The sequence below is a fragment of the Pristiophorus japonicus genome, chromosome 21 (genome assembly GCF_044704955.1).
Source record: "Pristiophorus japonicus isolate sPriJap1 chromosome 21, sPriJap1.hap1, whole genome shotgun sequence".
Classification (NCBI taxonomy): domain Eukaryota; kingdom Metazoa; phylum Chordata; class Chondrichthyes; family Pristiophoridae; genus Pristiophorus; species Pristiophorus japonicus.
The window spans coordinates 28147455-28170393 of record NC_091997.1 but is presented as its reverse complement, the minus strand read 5'-3'; the positions used below and the strand labels follow the sequence as shown (position 1 = coordinate 28170393).

At 47.3% G+C, this 22939-nt stretch overlaps 1 non-coding gene across 1 annotated transcript; it reads left to right on the top strand.

Annotated features, from left to right (window-relative positions):
* Window positions 1-18332: 18332 nt before the first annotated feature.
* On the top strand, window positions 18333-18404 carry trnac-aca (transfer RNA cysteine (anticodon ACA)). The gene has a single exon. It is a non-coding gene; the product is annotated as a tRNA-Cys (tRNA).
* The last annotated feature ends 4535 nt before the right edge of the window (window positions 18405-22939 follow it).

Here is a 22939-nt window from a genome sequence, read left to right as displayed (position 1 = left end):
CTTGGAAGAACTTAATAGCACGAAAGCTTTCCGCTCTGGTACCCTTCATTTCTATGGAACAGAGGAGGCTAAGGGGAGACTTGATTGAGGTGTATAAAATTATGAAGGGCCTGGAGAGAGTGGATAGGAAGTACCTGTTTCCCTTGGCAGAGGGGCCAACAACCAGCAGAGATTTAAAGTAATTGGGGGGGGGGGAGTGGGCGGGGGTGGTATAAAGGAGATATGAGGGGAAATTTCTTTACCCAGTGGTGGGGGTCTGGAACTCACTGCCTGAAAGGGTGGTAGAGGCAGGAACCCTCATCACATTGAAAAAATACTTGGATATGCACTTGAAGTGCTGTGACCTACAGGGCTACGGACCAAGAGCTAGAAAATTGGATTAAGCTGGCTAGCTATTGGCCGGACGGCACGGACACGATGAGCCGAAATGGCTTCCTTCCGTGCTGTAAATTTCTATGATTCTATGACCTTTGATCCAGGTGCTGAGCCTTGAGCAGAAGATGGTATAACTCTTGCGAAGTGGAAACAGTCTTAAATGTCTGAGTGCTAGTTATGGATGTGGCCAGATTGCCTCAGGATTCATTGTGCCTGCACTTACCGAATCTCGTGCACTCCTCTTTCTCATTTCAATTATGCAGCTTGCTCAGAACTCCCCCAAATGGATCGCACATCTTTGTGTGGAGGCCCATCAAGCAAATCCCATTAATGCATGGACCAAAAACACAGCAACGTCAATTTTAAAAGCCGAGCCAACAATCTCCATGCATCTGCATTTAAAGAGGAAATCGTTTGGGTACAGTCAAGGTACATTCCCACTAAGGGGAAAAGTAGGGCAACTAAAGCCCTAACGCCCTAGATGACGAAAGAGATAGAGAGTAAGATGAAGCAGAAAAAGAGCGCGTATGATGGATGTCAGGTCGAGAATACATCTGAGAATCAGGCTGAATTTAGAAAGTTCAGAGGAGAACTGAAAAAGAAAATAAGTGGACAAAGAGTAGATCTGAGAATAGAATGTTAGCCGACATAAAAGGTAATCGAAAAGTCTTCTATTGGCATATAAATAGTAAACGGGTAGTAAGAGGGAGGGTGGGGCCGATTAGGGACAAATAGGGGACCTACGCATGGAGGCAGAGGGTATGGCTGGTGAGTTACAGTCGATAAGTCACCAGGACTGAATGGGATGCATCCTAGGACACTGAGGGAAGTGAAGGAAGAAATCACGGAGGTACTGGCCATAACTTTCCAATTCTCCTTAGACACGGGGTGGTGCCAGAGGACTGGAGAATTGCAAATGTTACACCCTTGTTCAAAAAAGGGTGGAAAAAAAAACAGCATCTATGGGCTGGTCAGTTTAACATCGGTAGTGGGGAAGCTTTTAGAAACAATAACCAGGGACAAAATTAACAGTCACTTGGATAGGTGTGGATTAATTAAGGAAAGCCAGCAGGTATTTGTTAAAGGCAAATCGTGTTTAACCAACTTGATCAAGTTTTTTGATGAGGTAACAGAGAGGGTTGATGAGGGCAATGAGGTTGATGTAGTATACATGGATTTCCAAAAGGCGTTCAACAAAGTGCCACATAATAGGCTTTCCAGCAAAGTTGAAGGCCATGGAATAAAAAGGACAGTGGCAGAACGGATAAGAAATTGGCTAAATGACACGAAACAGAGAGTTGTGGTGAATGGCTCTTTTTCGGAATGGAGGAAGGTATACAGTGGTGTTCCCCAGGGGTTGGTACTGGGACCACTGCTTTTCTTGATATATATTAATGACTTGGACGTAGGTGTACAGGGCACAATTTCAAAATTTAAAGATAATACAAAACTTGGAAGTGTAGTGAACAGTGAGGAGGATAGTGCTGGACTTCAAGAGGACATGGACAGGCTGGTGGAATGGGCAGACACGTGGCAGATAAAATTTAACACAGAAAAGTGCAAAGTGGTACATTTTGGTAGAAAGAATGAGGAGAGGCAATATAAACTAAAGGGTACAATCTTAAAGGGGGTGTATGAACAGAGAGACCTGGGGGTTTATGTGCACAAATTGTTGAAGGTGGCAGGGCAGTTTGAGAAAGTGGTTAAAAAGGCCTACAGGATCCTGGGCTTCATAATTAGAGGTATAGAGTACAAAAGTGTGAAAATTAAGATGAACCTGTATAGAACACTGGTTCGGCCTCAACTGGAGTATTGTGTCCAATTCTGGGCATCGCACTTTAGGGAGGATGTGAAGGCCTTGGAGAGGGTGCAGAAAAGATTTACCAGAATGATTCCAGGGAGGAGGGACTTCAGTGACGTGGATAGACTTGAGAAGCTGGGGTTGTTCATCTTAGAGCAGAGAAGATTGAGAGGAGATTTGATAGAGGTGTTCAAAATTGTGAGGGGTCTGGACAGAGTAGATAGAGAGAGAAACTGTTCCCATTGGCGGAAGGGTCAAGAAGCAAAGGACACAGATTTAAGGTGATTGGCAGAAGAACCAAAGGCGACTTAAGAAAATACTTTTTTACGCAGTGGGTGGTTAGGATCTGGAATGCACTGCTGGAAAGGGTGGTGGAGGCAGACTCAATCACGGCTTTCAAAGGGGAGTTGGATAAGTACCTGAAGGAAAAAAATTGCAGGTCTACCGGGAAAGGGCGGGGGAGTGGGACTGGCTGAAGTGCTCTTGTAGAGAGCCGCTACAGGCTCGATGGGCTGAATGGCCTCCTCCTATGCTGTGACCGTTCTTATATAAAGGCGCTATATAAATGCAAGTTGTAGTGAGGTACGGAGGGATTTGTAAATGCGGGCAAGGAGTTTGAAATCGGTGCTTACTGTACAGCCAACAACAATAAGATTCAAAGTCAAAGTCATTGCAAGGACTCGCTCTGTATTCAGGGCTACGGGGAAAGGGCAGGGGAGTGGGAGTAGCTCTGACGCTCCTTTTAAGGCCCCAGCCTGCGAGGAACCATCAGCGGCAAGTCGGGGCCTTAAAAGGAACAAAGCACGAACTGGTCCAGGAGGGCGATGGCTGTGAAGAGAGCGACTGAATTGGTTGTCACCATAACTCAGTTCAATGATTGGAGCGTGGGCAGGTACAGCAGGAGCGGCGAGGTCGGGCAAAAGAGCGGCGAGAGATTGTAGAGCGACGTGATGTGGGCCCAGGAGAGGCATGAGTTCGGGGCCCAGAAGGGGCGAGGGCCCTGGGGCAGCACTGGGTCCACCTGGAATACTGCGTGCAGTTTTGGTTTCCATATTTACGAAAGGATATACTTGCTGTGGAGGCTGTTCAGAGAAGGTTCACTAGGTTGACTCCGGAGATGAGGGGGTTGTCTTATGAGGAAAGGTTGAGTAGATTGGGCCTCTACTCATTGGAATTCAGAAGAATGAGAGGTGATCTTATCGAAATGTATAAGATTATGAGGGGACTTGACAAGGTGGATGCAGAGAGGATGTTTTCACTGATAGGGGAGACTAGAACTAGAGGGCAAAATCTTAGAATAAGAGGCCACCCATTTAAAACTGAGATGAGGAGAAATTTCTTCTCTCAGAGGGTTGTAAATCTGTGGAATTCGCTGCCTCAGAGAACTGTGGAAGCTGGGACATTGAAGAAATTTAAGACAGAAATAGACAGTTTCTTAAACGATAAGGGAATAAGGGGTTATGGGAAGTGGGCAGGGAAGTGGACCTGAGTCCATGATCGGATCAGCCATGATCTTATTGAATGGCAGAGCAGGCTCGATGGGCTGTGTGGCCTACTCCTGCTCCTAATTCTTATGTTCTTATGATACAAGCGACCACCTAAGAAGAAGCAGCTATTCATGCAGAGAGCTGGCACGGGCTCGACGGGCCGAATGGCCTTCTTTCATGCTGTAACCGTTCTATGATTCTAGACAGATTGGAACTGCTGACAACACAAGTCAGAAGAGGTCACACCAAAACTGTCCCATCTACTACTCACACTCCACTCTGAGTTCAGTTTGAGTTGCTGAGAGGCTAAAGTTTGCAAGGGCTGGGATGCCACAGATCGTCGCATACAATGGGCATGGGTCAAAGTGACCTTGACTGCTCAATTCTCACAGTGCCCAATGTTGTAGCCTGTACACTTGACTTACAATGTAAACAGATTAACAAAGAACCCCAGAGCAATTCTAAACAGTTTAACACCTCATACAAGTGCATGAAGTGTTTGTACTCCAATATCACAATGTAATATTTTGTCTGTCTCATCTAACATCCATCCTAATGTTTCGCACATTACTAATTGCTTCACACATGGTGTAAGGAAGCGGCCACTCAATACGTCTATTAAATGGCTGATACTCTCAATCCTCCCTTTCAATTGCTCACTCGGATTCCAGGATGGTGAAATTCCCCATGATTCATCATAGGCAGTCCCTCGGAATCGAGGAAGACTTGCTTCCACTCCTGAAGAGTTCTTTGGTGGCTAAACAGTCCAATATGAGAGCCACAGACTCTGTCACAGATAGTTGTTGAGGGAAGGGGCGGGTGGGACTGGTTTGCCGCACGCTCTTTCCACTGCCTGCGCTTGATTTCTGCATGCTCTCGGCGTTGAGACTTGAGGTGCTCAGCGCCCTCTCGGATGCACTTCCTCCACTTAGGGCGGTCTTGGGCCAGGGACTCCCAGGTGTCAGTGGGGATGTTGCACTTTATCAGGGAGGCTTGGAGGGTGTCCTTGTAGCGTTTCCGCTGCCCACCTTTGGCTCGTTTGCCGTGAAGGAGCTCCGAGTAGAGCACTTGCTTTGTGAGTCTCGTGTCTGACATGCCGAACTATCTGGCCTGCCCAGCGGAACTGATCGAGTGTGGCCAGTGCTTCAATGCTGGAGATGTTAGCCTGGATGAGGATGCTGATGTTGGTGTGCCTGTCCTCCCAAGGGATTTGTAGGATCTTGCGGAGACATCGTTGGTGATATTTCTCCAGCAACTTGAGGTGTCTGCTGTACATGGTCCATGTCTCCAGCCATACAGGAGGGCGGGTATCACTACAGCCTTGTAGACCATGAGCTTGGTGGCAGTTTTGAGGGCCTTGTCTTCAAACACTCTTTTCCTCAGGTGGCCGAAGGCTGCACTGGCTCACTGGAGGCGGTGTTGGATTTCGTCATCGATGCCTGCTCTTGTTGATAGGAGGCTCCCGAGGTATGGGAAGTGGTCCACTGTGTCCAGGGCCGCGTCATGACTCTTGATGACTGGGGGGCAGTGCTGTGCGATGAGGACAGGCTGGTGGAGGACCTTTGTCTTACGGATGTTTAGCATAAGGCCCATGCTTTCGTACGCCTCATACATCGACTATGAGCTGGAGTTCAGCCTCTGTATGTGCGCAGCCGCAGGCGTCGTCCGTGAACTGTAGCTCGATGACAGAGGTTGGGGTGGTCTTGGACCTGGCCTGGAGATGGTGCAGGTTGAACAGGTTGCCACTGGTTCTGTAGTTTAGTTCCACCCCAGCGGGGAGCTTGTTAACTGTGATTATCACATTACAATTCCCTGTAATCTTGTGCAATTAACACATTGTTATTTCGTGACTCCTCCCCTACTTTTGTGGGCAGCTAACTATTTGCCTCTACGCCTTGAGCTGAAAGTCAGCAATAATCATTCATTATTACTGCTGTTGGTGTTTGACCAAAAATCCTTGATCAAGTTGCCAAAGCCACTGGCTCTATATAAGGGGCTGGATTTTCCGGCGCTGTGGGTTTTGCCCTGGAGCGGTGTGAATGGCGGCGGTGAAGTCTCCTGCGCCCCGTCGCGACCCTCCGGTCGGGTTTTGCGGCGCCGCTGAGCAGCACCGGCCAGGAATAGCCGCACCGGGTGTGCAACGCCTCTGGTTGTGACACCGGCAGTACTTTGGACTCTTGCCTGATCCGTCCGCCCGGAAGTGCGCCCGCAATGACCACCTGGGAAACCAGAGCGGTCCGGCATCGCCGGCGGCGGTGAGAACGCTAAAGTACCCCGAAGGTACGCGCGAGTGTTCTTTTCATTGTTTTAGCGATTTGTGTTGTGGCGGCGTGGGCAATATTTTGGGAATGTTCTCAGAGCACACACGGCCCGGCACTTTAGTTCGGGAGTTTCCCATCCTTGCGCCACGAAAAGTGTACAATGCCTCCCTTCACCCTACGCTCCCTGATGCAGGACCCAGATGCCAAAACTTCCTTACCAAAGTGCAAACTATTCCTGGCCGTTAACTTTCCGCCCCGCCTCCGTTTTCTCCCCAAGAACAGAAAAGCCTAGAATCCAGCCCACGTGGTCCGATATTCACTACCTCTTATATTCACTGTTTTCCGTCGCTGTCTTGCAACAGGCTCCCACTGTTGTTCATTACATCTTGACATTTCTTAATGAATGAAGCAACCTATAACAGACTTGACCTTCATAAACTGGCACTCCATCGCACTAGCAACAAAACACAGCAGGAATCACATAATGACATAATACATTGTAAAGTTCTTGCCTGGGCCTCAGTTACAGTGCAGGCATTGTTGAGCATATTTCTGGAAAATTATACCAGTTCCCATAGGGACATCAGGGCTCTGCAAATGATCCATACAGTTCGTTCGCAGCAGAAAGGATTTAACCCATCAATTCAGAGCAGAAACCACGGTGTGAGCAAAGTGGGGCATCGTGGAATTGTTGAGTACATATATTCATTGGAGCTCTCCAATGGAGAGAGGTAAAAAGCACTATCCAGTGCACTACTAAGCCCTGTAGGCTAGAAGATTCCAGGTTGGATTCCCAGCCTCTGCTGAATTCGCTGACCTCAGACAGTGCAGCTGTTTAGCTGTTATAAATAACCTCAGTGCGAGGCAGTGGTGAAAACAGAGCAGGGTTCATGCTGCAGGCTGGAGTGGACTGAATGGCCTACTCCTGCTCTTGTATGTGTGTCAGCCAGTGGCTCAGTGGATAGCATTTTTGCCTCTGAGTCAGAAGATTGTGAGTTCAACTCCAGGGACTTGAATGCACAAATATGAGTTGATATTCCAGGGGGGTGTTGTGCTGTGCTGTGCTGTACTGTCGGAGGTGCTGTTTTTCAGATGAGACGTTAACCTGTGGCCCTGTCTGCTTTCTCTCAGGTGGACATAAAAAAAGATCTCATGGCACTATTTCGAAGAGGAGCAGGGGAGTTATCCCCAATGTCCTGGCCAATATTTATCTCTCAATCAACATAACAAAAACAGATTATCTGGTCATTATCACATTGCTGTTTGTGGGAGCTTGCTGTGCGCAAAATTGGCTGCCGCGTTTCCCACATTACAACAGTGACTACACTCCAAAAGTACTTCATTGGCTGTAAAGCGCTTTGTGATGTCTGTTGGCCATGAAAGGCGCTGTACAAATGCAAGTCTTTCTTTCTATGTTCCATCTTATTGTCAGGCAATGAGTGGTGTTAGAAAATGCAGCGTGCAGCTACCAGCGGCCAGGAATTTCTGGTGCCTGCTGAGAGCGCATATTGATGAGGTGCGGCATCCCCACCGACACCTGGGAGTCCCTGGCCAAAGACCGTCCTAAATGAAGGAAGAGCATCCGGGAGGGCGCTGAGCACCTCGAGTCTCGTCGGCGAGAGCATGCAGAAAACAAGCACAGGCAGCGGAAGGAGCATGCGGCAAACCTGTCCCACCCACCCTTTCCTCCAACCACTCTCTGCCCCACCTCACTTTTAGAGTGGAAGCAAGTCTTCCTCGATTTCGAGGGACTGCCTATGATGATGATATTGGGAAATAGCGTATCCTCGCCCTTGAAGTTAATGGGTGGGAAACTACAGGCTGGAAGAGCACACGATTCTGGTACGCACCAGAACTTGGCACACCAGAATTTTCAGCAAATTGCGGGGCTGATTTGTGATCCCCTCCATGGTCTAATACACAGCAGATGCTCACAGTACGGGTTCAAATATGAAGACCAGACACTAGGGTACTATTCTTGAGGGCTGCCAGTGCCTGAGGAAGTCAACTCCTTCAAAAGAGAAGGCAAGACAAATGAGCAAAAAAAACACTCACGACCATGACTTTTTTTTAAAGTAGCCAAGAATGTTTTGGCACCAAAGAATGATTTAATATCTAATTGCTTCAGCCCATCACCCACGGTACAAAACGTTAGACCCTATAGCTCATATTATGTTTCTGTTGCAAAATTTGACATAAATTTTCCTTTAATTGGTGTGATTCAAAGCAATAAAATGAGAACATTAATAATGATTATGGGCAAAGTATAATTGGGTTCATTTTCGTTCTTGCAGTTTTGACATAAAAGTAGAGTGAAGTCTTTCCACCAGCTAAGTCATCAATGATGTCACTCAAGAACCCTTATTGGAAAATAGAACATAAGAACATAAGAATTAGGAGCAGGAGTAGGCCATTCGACCCCTCGAGCCTGCTCCACCATTCAACAAGGTCATGGCTGATCTTCGACCTCAACTCCACCTTCCCGCACTATCCCCATATCCCTTAATTCCCTTAGTTCCCAAAAATGATCGACCTCTGTCTTGAATATACTCAACGACTGAGCATCACAGCTCTCTGGGGGTGATTGTAGCTATTTTTATAGCTAATTTCCATTCTTTTGCCTCATGCCTCTGTTGCTAGGGGGACAGTCGCCTGTTTTCAGTCGCCAGAATTATTTACTGTCTCATAGGCGGTCCCTCGAAGCGAGGATGACTTGCTTCCACACCAAAAAGGGATGAGTTCACAGGTGTTTCAATGAAGGACCTAATATTCCAGATCCTGAACTACATCCTGAAGGGTGGAAGATGTCCGTGAGTGGATTTTTTTTAACGTGTGGTGGCCTTTGCACACCAGCCACCACACGGGCTTGACAGAGCTAGGTCTTGGTCCAGTGGCAAGGGTTAACCAAGACAACTGAAGACCTGCTCTGCTGCATGGACCGAGTGCGTACACATATCGCCTCTTCTGGGCCCCGTAACTCATGCCTTTCCCGGGCCCCGACCTCGATGCTCCTGCTATACCTGCCCATGCTACAGTCACTGACTTGGGTTATGGTGATATCCAATCCAGTCGCCCTCTTCGCAGCTGTCGCCCTTCTGCAGCAGCACGTGCTGCTCCCTGCAGTGGCAGTGTCGCCGCATGTTGCTCCCTCTAATGGCCCCGGCCCGCTGATGGTCTTGCAGGCTGGGACCGCGCCGATTTCCGGGCTGGGCCGTCGCACGTTGCTCCCTCTAATGTTCTACTGTGCCCAGCGGTTGAGCGTTAGGTGACACCAGGTACTGTCCAGGCAAGAGTGTGCCTGTCTGATTTCCCCTTCCTTCGGCTTAACTCAGGTTCGAACCTTTGGCGTTCTTAGTCATGCTACCAGGGTGCAAGCAGGAAATTTAAAGCGCCAACACTCCTTCCCAATACTGCCCCTGCACCCACTCAGAGTATATTTCTAAGAGCTTTTTAACGTAAATACATCAAAGAGGTGATACTTGAGTTGATTCATGTCCACTGGAGCAACCGTCACCAAAAGTTACCTCAACCGTGACTCGCCCCCCCACCCCCCCATACGACCTCTTTCACCCAGTACACGGTGAAATGTTACCTCCTTGGTGTACTTCTCATTGCCAGTCCTAGTTGCAGCTCTTGAAATCGCTGCTTCGCTCCTGGACTGTGGGCAGGCGAGAATTCCTGACTTATGGCCAGATCAGCAGGAATTCCCATTTGCAGCACACAGCGCAGTCCTGGAATGATGCAGCAGCAACAGCTACAAGTGGGGGCGGGGACCCAACAGTAAGAAGAACATCGGTGAAAGCAACAGAGTGACTTCTCAGCTACTTTCCTCGGGCCAGTTAATCAAACGCAAAAGCTGATTGCCAGTCCAGAAGTTGAAATGCGTTTGCATTTGTGTGCATTGCACAAACCACCTTAGGGCACTTCCTGTTCGTCCTCAACGTGCCGGGATAAATGTTGCCAGGTCCTAACACTCAGCGGGGGCACATTGGAACATTGCAGTTCTGATATTTACTGGCTAGATGTGAGGCTCCTCTCTGTAGTGTGGGGGTCTTGCAAAATTTACCAGGCAAGGCCAGCATTTATTGTCGATCCCTAATTGCCCTTGAGGAGCTGGTGGTGAGCCGCCTTCTTGAATCGCTGCAGCCTGTGTGGTGAAGGTACTAAGGGGAACAGGTGGTGGGGCCGTACTCCAGAAGAGAGCCGGCACAGGCTCGATGGGCCGAATGGCCTCCTTCTGTGTTGTAACCATTCTATTCCATTCTACTCCCACAGTGCTGTTAGGGAGGGAGTTTGACCCAGCCCAGCAACGATGAAGGAACGGCGATATGTTTCGAAGTCAGGATGGTGTGTGACTTGGAATGAAGCGTGGAGGTGGTGGTGTTCCCATGCGCCTACTGCCCTTATCCTTCTAGGTGGTAGAGGTCGCGGGTTTGGAAGGTGCTGTCAAAGAAGCCTTGGCGAGTTGCTGCAGTGCATCTTGTCGATGGTACACACTGCAGCCACGGTGCGCCGGTGGTGGAGGGAGTCCATGCAACCCCACCTTTTGACACGCTTATCCGCACTTTAGACACCTCTAAAAGAAGGAGACATGCATTTATATAGCGCCTTTCACGACCACCAGATGTCTCGAAGCGCTTTGCAGCCAATGAAGTACTTTTGGAGTTTAGTCACTGTTACTGTAATCAATTGCTCCAATGTCCTCCTTGTCACCTCCCATCTTCCTTCTTCCATAAACTGCTACTTCTCAAAAGCTCAGTCACACTTGTCTTGTCCTGCACTAAGTCCCGTTCAGTCATCACCCATCCTCGTTGACCAATGTTGTCCCTCAATGAATTGCATTTAAAAATCTCATCCTTAGCTTCAAATCCCGACATTGCCTGGACTGACTCTCAAGCATATATCCCCCACCCCCGCGTACCCTTTGGTGCTCTACCTCTGACCTTTTGTGTCCACCATTGGTGGCACAGCCTTCAGCTGGGTCACATTCTCTGGACCTCTCATCTAACCTCCCGACTTCACTCCCCTCCTTTAAAAAGCTTATTTGACCAAAGCTTTCAGTCACCCCTCCTAACTCTTCCTTCGTGGCTCAGGGTCCATCCATTTATCTAGATTTTATTCCATTTGCCTTCCCCGTAAAGTGCTCGTGGAATTACTGTGTTAAAGACGTTATAAAAATCTATGTTGTTTTTGTTGGAAGCCTGATATAGGCTCAGCCCCATATAAAGATATTATAATTGTGTTGCAGTATTTCTTTATCTTCACTTTACTAATGTTTGGACTTCTCTAGATCTCATCACACTTCCCGGAGGCACTGCTCGCTTTTGAAGCTGGAAAGCCTCTTGGGCTCTCCTTCAGTTATCACTGCACGGCCTAAGTACATGAATGTATCTCCCTCTTCATGCAGTGATTCATGTAAGGACTCTTGATTCAAATGCTGAAGTTGGGAGCCACTGCTAGCCCACACCATAGTTTTACTGATTGCTCCCGTTATCTGGAAAGATAGCAGTATCTCAATGCAGCTGAGACATCAAGCACTTAACACCTTGGCATGCTCTCTGCCACTCTGTACGACTGGAGCTCAGAAGCTGAAAACAGCAACAGGAGGCGAGCTAACAGCATTTGAGCTTGAAGATTGCAGACATATCCTGAGAGTATTCTGGCGTGATAGAATTCCCGTTCCCACTGAAGAAGGTGCAGAAATGGTCAGAGTGCCAGCAGGACTGAGCAAATTCAAGAAGCCGTCTGAACGCGTTGCAAGAATGGGAAGTGAACAGCTCTCTATAGCTGGCATTGGAAGGAAGATGTAAGGCACATATTGGGCTGGATTTTCGGTCTCCTGCCGCCCCTATTAGCGCCCCGAAGGGGTGACAGTAAGTACATGTGGGTGGGCAGCCAGCTTCCAGCTTTTGATGCTGGTTTCGACGGAGCATTACCGCCCGGAAGAGGCGAGCTGGTGTGCAATGCCCCTGGTTGCGACACCGGCTCGATTTATGGCTCCCGCCCGATCCGTAGCGCTCCGTAAAGCGCTGTGCTGGGCGCAAACTGTTCCCGGGCACAAACGTTACTGCCCCGCCGCCATTACTGCCCCGAAATGAGCAGAAGTGAAAACCCAGTCCATATTGCCTTGAAATCTGACTTTGTGCCATGGTGTCAAACAGGTATTAGCGAGTCAGCAGCCCATCCTTCATCTCTCACGGCTGCGGAAGCGGGCGGTCCGAACTTTAGCGGCTGCAGTGAGATAACGTCGACCTTAGGTAAGTGTGATTGTTTTCTGTTGTATTTTTTTTTGCGATTTATGTTGTGGTGGTGTGAGTTACTTATTGGAAATGATTTTGGTATTTTTCTCCAGGTTCCCCCTTAGGTCTCTCATACAGCGCTCCGAGGCCGGCTGTTTAGCTCGGGATTTTCAGTTGCTCAGCCGGCCTAGCGCCCTATGAGAAGAACATCTCCCTTAGCACTCCACCTCACACTCAGGGCCCAGCTGATGAATATTGCTGACTGAGGCGCAAACTGTTCCAAGGCACAAACTTTTACCGCCTCGAAATGAGCAGAAACGAAAATCCAGTCCATGTTGCCTTGAAATCTGACTTTGTGCCGTGGTGTCAAACGGGTGTTAGCAAGTCAGCAGCCCATTCTTCGTCTCTCACGGTTGAGGTCAATGGAAATATAAATCGGGGGAGATGTGAAATGGGCAGCTGGGGTGCTATCTCCCATTTATCGCACTAAGTTACAGTGAGCCTCAGTGAATATATGCGTACAGGTAACTCGTCAAAGAACTTCCGTTGTCTGCTATATTAACACAGGTGTGACCTGAACCATTGGTCCTTCAGCTTGGTTTATCAATTAAGAAAAAAGGTTATATTCGAGGATGTCACAGCGACCTCTTTATTGGATAAAGGTGACTGTAAAAAGAAAGAAAAGAAGTACTTACATTTCTATAGCGCCTTTTACCAGACATACTAAAGCGCTTTACAGCCAATGAAGTATTTTTTGAGGTGTAGTCACTGTTGTATTATAGGAACCACAGCAGCCAATTTACGCACAGCAAGCTCCCACAAACAGCAATGTGATAATAACCAGATAATCTGTTTTTGTTGCATTGATTGAGGGATAAATATTGTCCAGGACACCGGGGATAACTCCCCTGCTCGTCTTCGAAATAGTGCCGTGGGATCTTTTACGTCCAACTGAGAGGGCAGAGGGGGCCTCGGTTTAACGTCTCATCCAAAAGACGGCACCTCCGACAGTGCAGCACTCCCTCAGCACTGCACTGGAACGTCAGCCTAGATTTTTGTGCTCAAGTCCCTGGAGTGGGACTTGAACCCACAACCTTTTGACTCAGAGGCAACTGAGCCATGGCTGACATTAAAGGGAGTATTTGTTTTGTAAGTGTGGGCATTTCTCTCAAGAATGAGCAGAGGAAAAGCAGCTGCTGAAACAGTCATCCTGCTCCATTATTTCCACATGTGGATGGTTTGCCCCAGACTGTGCACAGGGACTTGATGGCCTTCCACAGTGGAAGAAAGAAGGCAACTGCTTGAAGAAAATATAGATACTTTTTTGCTGAAACTTTTCTTCCTGTTTCTGCAGCATGTGCAGGACTACACCCTAAGACAGCCCTCCATGATAGAACCCGCCATCAAGCCCCCTCCACAGTAAGACTCCTGAAGCCACTTTACTAACTATTGAACAGTGGAGGCTGGAGCTTAACAGTGCTACCCGTGTCCAGTGTTCATACTGGGAAAAGGCAGGAAGCATGGAAGAGGCCACATTGTCTCCATTTTCACGTATCTTAGTTATCAAGATCACACCGGACGCCACATTGGTGAGGGCGAAAAAAGAGGCGCGGTCTAGCTTTGTCTGAAGCAGGCGTTAGGCCTTTAACAAATTCAAATAAAGGGCCTATCAACTGCTCCTGCTCCCTCTGGCAAATCTGGCTTGCATCTGAGACAGCCAGCGCCTGTGATGTTTCCTCTTGGGAAAACAAACGCCAAACAGCGCAGAATGAACAGAAGGTAGGTGTTTGCCATTATCATCTCCGACCTTACTCCTGACTCTGACCTGCAGGCCCTCTCTGATCTCTCTCCAATCCTGGCCCCGACCTCCTGGGCCACCCTGATCCTGGCCCTGTGCCCCCCCACCGCCCCCCCCCCCCACCCCCCGATCCTGGCCTCAAGTCCCGACCTACCTCAGGGGCCTTGCTGGGTGTTCAGCATGCTTCAGCGCTAGGTTGAATGCCACAATAATGAAAATGAGTAGGTAGAACCGAGTTCCGGTGCTGCCTGCAATCTTTATCTTTATACAGAAGCAAGCAAACCTCACCACAGGGTGGTACCGTCTGTTTACAGACTTATCTGAACCTCTTGTTTTCTCTGTCACTCCACTCTTTTGACAATCTTACCATTTAGGGTATACCTCATTTTATTATTCCTTTTCCCAAAATGTTCTGCTCCACATTTTATCTCTGGAACTCCCTGCCTAAACCTCTCCGCCTCTCTCCCTCTCTTTCCTCCTTCAAGACGCTCCTTAAAACCTACCTCTTTGACCAAGCTTTTGGTCACATCTAATTTCTCCTTATGTGGCTCGGTGTCAAATTTTTTGTCTCATAATGCTCCTGTGAAACGCCTTGGGACATTTCACTATGTTAAAGGTGCTATATAAATACAAGTTGTGTTGTTGTTGAACTTCATCTGCTCCCTCCCTACCCATCCCATTGATCTGTCTATGTCCTCCTTGTCATGTATGTACATGCTGTTTGTAGCCACCAGATGGTGTCATTGTTGGAGGCCACTAGGCAGCACGCACATGGTGCTGCTCTGGTATAAAAGGCCAGCCATTTTGTGAGTCAGGCACTTTGGGCCTGAATAAACCAGAAGCAAGGTTGTGCCTTGCTTAGTTAAACAGTACTCAGTTTGAACCTTTATTGCATACATAACACTCCTACCGTCTCCTGCATTCTTCCTCACGGCTTTTCATGTCCTTCTAATTTGATATAATCAGCAAAGTAAATTTTTATTTCCCCTGCGCCTATATCCAAATCATTTCTAGAACAGATCCCTCGCATGCACCACACCACATTCTGCCAACCTGAATGACATCTATTTACCCCCACACTTTTCTTTTTGCGCCTTGGCCATTCATCTATCCGTGCAGCAACATTCCCTTGAAGGTGGATGCAGAGAGGATATTTCCACTCATAAGGGAAACTAAAACTAGGGGACACAGTCTCAGAATAAGGGGCCGCCCATTTAAAACTGAGATGAGGAGAAATTTCTTCTTTCAGAGGGTTGTAAATCTGTGGAATTCTCTGCCCCAGAGAGCTGTGAGGGCTGAGTCATGGAATATATTTAAGGCGGAGATAGATTTTTGAACGATAAGGGAGTAAAGGGTTATGGGGAGCCGGAGGGGAAGTGGAGCTGAGTCCATGATCAGATCAGCCATGATCTTATTGAATGGCGGAGCAGGCTCGAGGGGCCAAATGGCCTACTCCTGCTCCTATTTCTTATGTTCTTATAACGTGGGTGAATTTCTGTGGGTGTTTATGCTATTTTTCTGGGATTTGCATGGTTCTTCTACCGACGTTACGATGGATGGGCGCGAGCCCCCTCGCCTGATACTGGTATCTGTCAGTTAGGGATTCGAGTGTCTTCGAGATGTGCCCTCTTAATATTTGAATGCATCTTCTGAAGAAAGGTCCTCCAGTTGCAACCTGTGAACACAGGCACAGGACTAGTTACCTCCAGAGGCAAGGACACCCCAGCAACTCAATCAGAAAATACTCCTGGCACCAAGGAAGGAATAGTCACTACTCAAGTCAAAGGGAAATTGGACTCAGGAACAAGCATGGTCTGCAGCTTCTGACCATCAGCTGAGGCAACACATGGATCAGGGATAAGCTCCAACATACCCCTGTCCTGGAAGTAATCAACTCATGAGTCCTATTAAAGACAGGAAGAAAGACTTGCATTTATACATCAGCTTTCACAACCACCAGACATCTCAAAGCGTTTTACAACCAATGCAGTACTTTTGGAGTGTAGTCACTGTTGTAAATCCAGCAGCCAATTTGTGCACAGCAAGCTCCAACAAACAGCAGCAATGTGACAATGACCAGAAGATCTGTTTTTTTGTTATGTTGATTGAGGGATAAATATTGGCCAGGAATAGAGCAGGAATAACCCACCTGCTCTTCTTCAAAATAGTGCTATGGGATCTTTTACATCCACTTGAGAGAGCAAACAGTGCCTCGGTTTAACGTCTCATCTGAAAGGCAACACTCCCTCAGGGCATCAGCCTAAATTTTTTTGTGCTCAAAGTCCCCTGGAGTGAGACTTGAACCCACAATCATCTAACATCAGAGGCGAGTGTGCTACCCACTGAGCCACAGCTGACAGCATGGAAGCAAGAAGATATGAGGAGATAACATCTAGGTACTTACAGGTTAAAAGCAAATAGACACCCCCACACAGAGAAGAGATTGAAAAAACACATCCATCCATTAAGAGATGCATTCCGTAGTTTTATTGCAAAGACAATTACGTGAAGAATATTTCAAGAGTGGAAAGAGTGTTGCTTTTAAGAAACAGGAAGAGATATGTTTGGTCTGATACAAAATGAGAAAATCAAACTTCTTTCAAACGCTGGCTGGTCTCCCCACAAAGCAATATCTTCCTAACTTTGCTGCAGACATTCGGTGCCTGGTCTTCTAATTCTGATTCTTTGGCATGTTCATATTGTCAGTGCTCTCACGTCCGAATCAGGAGGGGGTCGGCTCGAGGCCGATCTAGGGACTGAGCACATAATCCAGACTGACACGTTCGGTGAGTACTGCACTGTCGGTGGTTAAAACAGGATCTTATCTACCTGTTGGATGGCTATGTTCAAAGAAGAGCAGATGATTTTGGTGTCATGGCCAACAATCCTTCCCCAACTAAAACCACCCAAAGGAGGTTAATTGGACATTTATCTCGTTTGATTTTTTGTGAGATCTCGCTGTGGGCAAATTGGCCACCACGTTTTTTCTAAATAACAATAGCAACTACATCTCAAATGTAATCCATTGGGTGTGAAGTGCTTTGGGATATTCTGAGCACATGATAAGGTGCTAGATAAATGCAAATTCTTCCTCCTGTTGTTTCCTCTCTTCCTGTTGCATCTCAGGCATTTCCAATGAAATGCACATGTTGATGACAATATTGGACGACACACAACACATTGTTACAGTATTGTCGACAGGGCTGGAATGATCTGAATTGAGCCTAGGCCAGAATTTTCTGACCACATTTCCGCAGAAAAGATTTGGAAAATGTTACTTTTAATGCAACGTTTTTACAAGCAATATGTATCTTTGTGAGTTTATCTTAAAAAATCCCCTGCCTAAACCTCTCCATCTCTCTTTCCTCCTTCAAGATGCTCCTTAAAGCCTATCTCTTTGACCAAGCTTTTGGTCACCTGTGCTAATTTCTCCTGATGCGGCCCGGTGTCAAATTTCTTATCTCATAATGCTCCTGTGACGCTCCCTGGGATGTTTCACTACGTTAAAGCTGCTATATAAATACAAGTTGTTGTTGTTAAAAAGGCACTCTGACAAAGGGTGGTTAGTGTGCTAAACAAAGAGTTGTTTTTTTTCCAACAGACTAAGTAATAAATGATTTGTTAGCTTGTCTGTGTAATTTGGAAAATACCTCTCTCCCATTGTGTTGGAAAACCTGTCTGTCTGTGAAGCAGGGAGACACAAAACAAGAGTCTGACTTTTGGAAACAGGATGCTGTGACTGGCAGTCAAGCAGCAAAAGCCTGCAAAACACAGGAGACTGCAGGGAGAGGAAGGTGTACCCTGGGACAAGATGCAGAGAAGCCATTCTATCTGTTAATTAAGACAACTCATCGAAGTGAGGTAGAATTACAAATTCATCATTTTAATATCATTGTGCGAAAATAAGTTTAACTGATTGAGCTATATTAATCTGTTACTCATTCGGCGGCGAAATAAAGGGGCTTCATATTTAATACAAGCTCACATCTCGTCTAGCGTTAACGAGGTCTGCATTTGAAGACATAGAAATATAGAAACATAGAAATTTATAGCGCAGAAGGAGGCCATTTCGGCCCATCGTGTCCGCGCTGGCCGACAAAGAGCCACACGGCCCTCAGTCAGCAGCCCTGAAGGTTACATATAAACCTATGAACAATGAACAATGGCGGAAAGGTAAAGAGCACCCAGCATTGGAGAAATACACGTGTGAAAGACCAGGGGATTTATTGCAGATCACGGGGCGAGGGAGGTTCATTGTCATACCCCTGGGTCCTCTATTGTACAAGTATAAAGGGCATCACAAGTCCACACCCATAAAAGTGAGAAGCTCGGACTGCTTATAGGAGCAACTGACAACACAGAAATGCAGATGGGAGTATAGCTCAGTGGTAGAGCATTTGACTACAGATCAAGAGGTCCCTGGTTCAAATCCAGGTGCCCCCTCAATTTATGTTTCGCATGATAAGGATTCATAATGTACTGTTTCCTTCACAGCAGCTCTGCAATCATTACGTTGAGTATATTCAAGGCTGAGCTAGATAGATTTTTGGAATTAAGAAATATGGGGATCGGGCAGGGAGTTAAGGTCGAAGATCAGCCATGATCTTATTGAATGGCAGAGCACGCTCGAGGGGCCATATGGCCTTCTCCTGCTACTAATTCTTATGTTCTTATGGTCCCTGCTTTGCAGGGAGACCAGCTAGCGTTTGAAAGAAGTTTGATTTTCTCATTTTGTATAAGACCAAACATATCTCTTCCTGTTTCTTAAAAGCAACACTCTTTCCACTCTTGAAATATTCTTCACGGTAGACCTGAATTTGTAACAGAAACCTTGCTTATGGCAAGAGCATCATTTATTGTGATGAAGTACAGGGATTATCAGCCATGGGTGCAACATGTATCGCTTGTTTCCCCACAGCCATGGGACCATCCTCTTCAAATAATTCAGTCACATTGAACCCCCTCAGATGAAGGAAGTGTGCATAGAACATGGACAGCATGCATGATCTTGAACTGTTGGTTGCAAATCGCAGATGTTGAGGGAGTGAGTGGCAGCCTTTAATATTTATATACAGCTTTGGATTATAAGGAGGGGCATGAATTGCAAAGTGGGCAAAATTATTCAATCCCTGAACTTTGGAGAATTGGGCCAGAATTGTGACCCATGCTGAACTCAGTGAACTGGTGTTATTTCCGTCAGAAATACAGGAGGCCATTGCACAATGAAGTTCATTTACTGGGGCAATTGTTCAGTTCAAGGTGAAAGGAATTAGTGATGACCAGTGAACTCCTTTCCCATCTCATGTAGCAACATTCAGCCTCAAGCAGTCCTGTCTTAGGTATTGATAAACCTCGGGATCTATTTAAAACTGGTTTTAATCTATCAGCTGGTGGTGAGCACAGAAAATTAGAGGGAAATGCAGCATTTTGTAAAGATGAAGCTGAAGGTTCAAGAAATAAAAGCTCTTCAACTCTATAAATGATATTCTCCCAGAATAGAAATTGTAAATGTAATTAATGAACTCTCAAAAATAAAATATTACAATGTTTGCTACAAGGGACTGCATAGTGTTAAAAAGTCTGACAAGAATATAAGTATTTTTCATAGAAAGTCAGTTTACTACAGCATTCATTAGCCAAGCTATATTCTGTATATTCTTATATTCACTTCTTTTGAAGTGGAAGATCTTAAACAAGTCATTGTGAAGCTGCCAGATCCGTTAATCAAGATAATGACAGGACAAATAAAGTACTGATTGAGCAAAATGAATCTGTTACTCATCTGGCTGTGGAATACAGGCGCTTTATATTTAATACAAGCTCACATCTCATCTGGTTTTAACGAGGTCTGCATTTGGAGACTTTGAAGAAAAACATATGTGAAGGACCAGGGGATTTACTCCAGATCACGGGGCGAGGGAGGTTCATTGTCAAACCCCTGGATCCTCTATTGTACAAGTATATAGGGCAATGCAAGTCCACACCCATAACAGAGAGATGTTCAGACTGCTTATAGGGACAGCTGACACCACTGAGCTGGAAATGGGGTTATAGCTCGGTGGTAGGGCATTTGACGACAGATTAAGAGGTTCAAATCCAGGTACTCCCTCAATACCATTTATGTTTCCCAAGACAAGGATTCATAACGTAGTCCTTCCTTCATGGCAGCTCAGTGATCATTATGTTGAGTATATACAAGGCTGTGATAGATAGATTTTTGGAATCAAAGGATTATGGGGATCGGGCTAGAAAGTGGAGTTAAAGTTGAAGCTCAGCCATGATCTTATTGAATGGTGGAGCAGGCTTGAGGGGCCATATGGCCTACTCCTGCTCCTAATTCTTATGTTCTTCTGGTTTCTATGGCCCGGAAATCGACGTGGTCACTAAACCAAGATCTAGCTGACAAGCCTATGTGGTGGCTGGAAATCCATGCACAGGCATCTTCCACCCTTCAAGACGTAGTTCAGGATCTGGAATATTAGGTCCTTCATTGAAATACCTGTGAACTTCAACCTTTTCGGCATGGAAGCAAGTCATCCTCGTTTCGAGGGACTGCCTATGATGATATGATGGTAGACCTGAATTTGTAACGGGAACCCTGCTTAGGAAAAACATCATTTATTGTGGTTACCATTTATGTTTCACAAGATAAGGATTCATAATGTCATCATCATCATAGGCAGTCCCTCGGAATCAAGAAAGACCTGCTTCCACTCTTAGAATGAGTCCTTAGGTGGCTGAACAGTCTAATATGAGAGCCACAGACCCTGTCACAGGTGGGACAGATAGTGAAAGGCAGAGGGCAGTTAAGAATCAACCACATTGCTGTGGGCCTGCAGTCACATATAGGCCAGCATATTATCTTCCCTGAAGGACATTAATGAAGCAGATGGGCTTTTACAACCATTAGTGATGCCAACTTTTTATTGAAGATTTATTTAATTGAATTTAAATTCCACAGCTGCCATGGTGGGATTTGAACTCATGTCTCCAGATCAATTGTCCAAGCAACTAGATTACTAGTCCAGTAACATAACCACTATGCTACCATACCTAATGTTCTCTCTTTTTGCCCCCTCTCCTGAAGGTGTTGACTCATGGTTAGTGTATAGCCCCATAAGCTACGTTTGCACTCCAGTACTTAACTCAAGTGACCATTCTTCATATCTGCGTCGTGACAGTGAGTGTCAAATGGGACACAACTGTTGCACGCCATTGTGTCCTCAACCAAGGTTCACACATGCAGAATTCCAGCACTGGATAGTGACCAGTAGCAGGAACCTTGGCTAGTTTTCCACTCCCTACTCATGAGCTGCAGAAGCCAACTGTAGCTCCCGATAGCTGTTCAGCTGAAATCGGCTAATTTGCAGTGAAACTGATCTCTAAAGCTCAACTCCTCCACGAATGAGGCACAAAGCCTAGGCCACAGTTTATAACAAGCATAGCTTTACTTGTATCAAGGAACATGAATGCAGCAGTTAAAATTCTCTGGGGCCGATTTTCATCAAGGCCTCCTCCCGCCCAAGTGCCTCCCAAAAGTGCCAAAGTGCCGCCGATGGCCGCCGAGATACCAGACGGTACTTCGGGTGGGATATTCAGGAAAAAGGTCCCTCGAAGGTCGGCAGGCGGCAAATGGAAGACGTACGCCGCTAATCTGGGCAGCAGCGGGCGGGAGGTCACATTCTCAGCGGCAGAGGTGCTTGCCGCCCAAGTGCCGCCGAGGATGGAGTCGGGCCCATGGAGGGTCGGGCTCATGGAGGGTCGGGCCCATGGAGGGTCGACGACCTGAAAAAAGACAACAGCAAAAAATAAAAAAAGTATCCGAAGACCTTCAGGGGACCCCCAGGCAGGTAAGTCGCTCTTGGAAAAAGCTATTAAAATGTTCACTTACCTTTTTTTTCAGGTTCTTCAAACTCACCAGCGGGGACAGACCAGCCTCAAGCCAGCGGCCCACCCCCGTTCTGCCGCCAAGTCCCGCCGACTCTCGCCCGCAGGAATCTGGGAGCTCGTCGGGCGGGAGCTCGGTTGCACCACTCGGCCGTCCGCTGACGTCAGCGGGCACTTCCCGGCGGCTCCCCCTTCACGCCTGCTCCAGGCCACCCCGAAAATGGCACAGGGTGCATCTTCAGGAGGAATGTCGGCGGCAGCGGGTGGTGAGGTGCTGAAAATGGCCCCATATGTGTCTAGTACATTCCAGCCATCTGCTGAAGACATTTTCCATGCTTGCTGTAAATCCAGAGACATCCAAACTACAGCCTATGAACCCTGGCTATCAAGACCGTGAAACCTAGGTATAATTTTAATTTCTAAGTTCCTATAACAAAAAAGGGTTTCAGGGTGTCCACTATCTTCTTGAGGCTCCCCAGATCAGCCATCGACCTGGAAGATAGAATAGAATAGAATGGTTACAGTACAGAAGGAGGCTATTCGGCCCGTTGAACCCGTGCCAGTACTCAGTAAGAGGACATCAGCTAGTCCCACTCCCCCGGCCTTTCCCCATAGGTCTGTAATTATTTTCTTTAAGGTATGATGGGCAGTGTAATGTATGCACCTGTGAGGATGCTCACAGGTTTGTAGAGCCGTTGACCAAGCCCCGAAACCTCCCTCGGGAGCCGGCGCCTCACAGCTTGAGCCGCCTCGGGGAAATCCCCTCCGTGCCTTTCAGTTCTGCGCGGAGGGGTTTCCTGTAATGGCTGCTCCTGCACACTCTCAACCTTGCCATCCTCGTCTGCCGTCCGGACACGCCATGGCGCACCATCTTGCCGTCCGGAGGAGGCGGGGGTCCCCAGTGGAGGGCACTCTACGCGGGAGTCCTCCCACGGTTTATCGGGGACTTGGCCTGGAGGATGGTGCACGGAGCAGTCCCGTGCAACAAATTTTTAAGCCGGTTCACGGGCTCCCAGGCCGCCTGCAATTTCTGCGGTCTGGAAGAGTCCGTATTCCATGTTTTTATGGAGTGTGTGAGGTTGCAGCCCCTG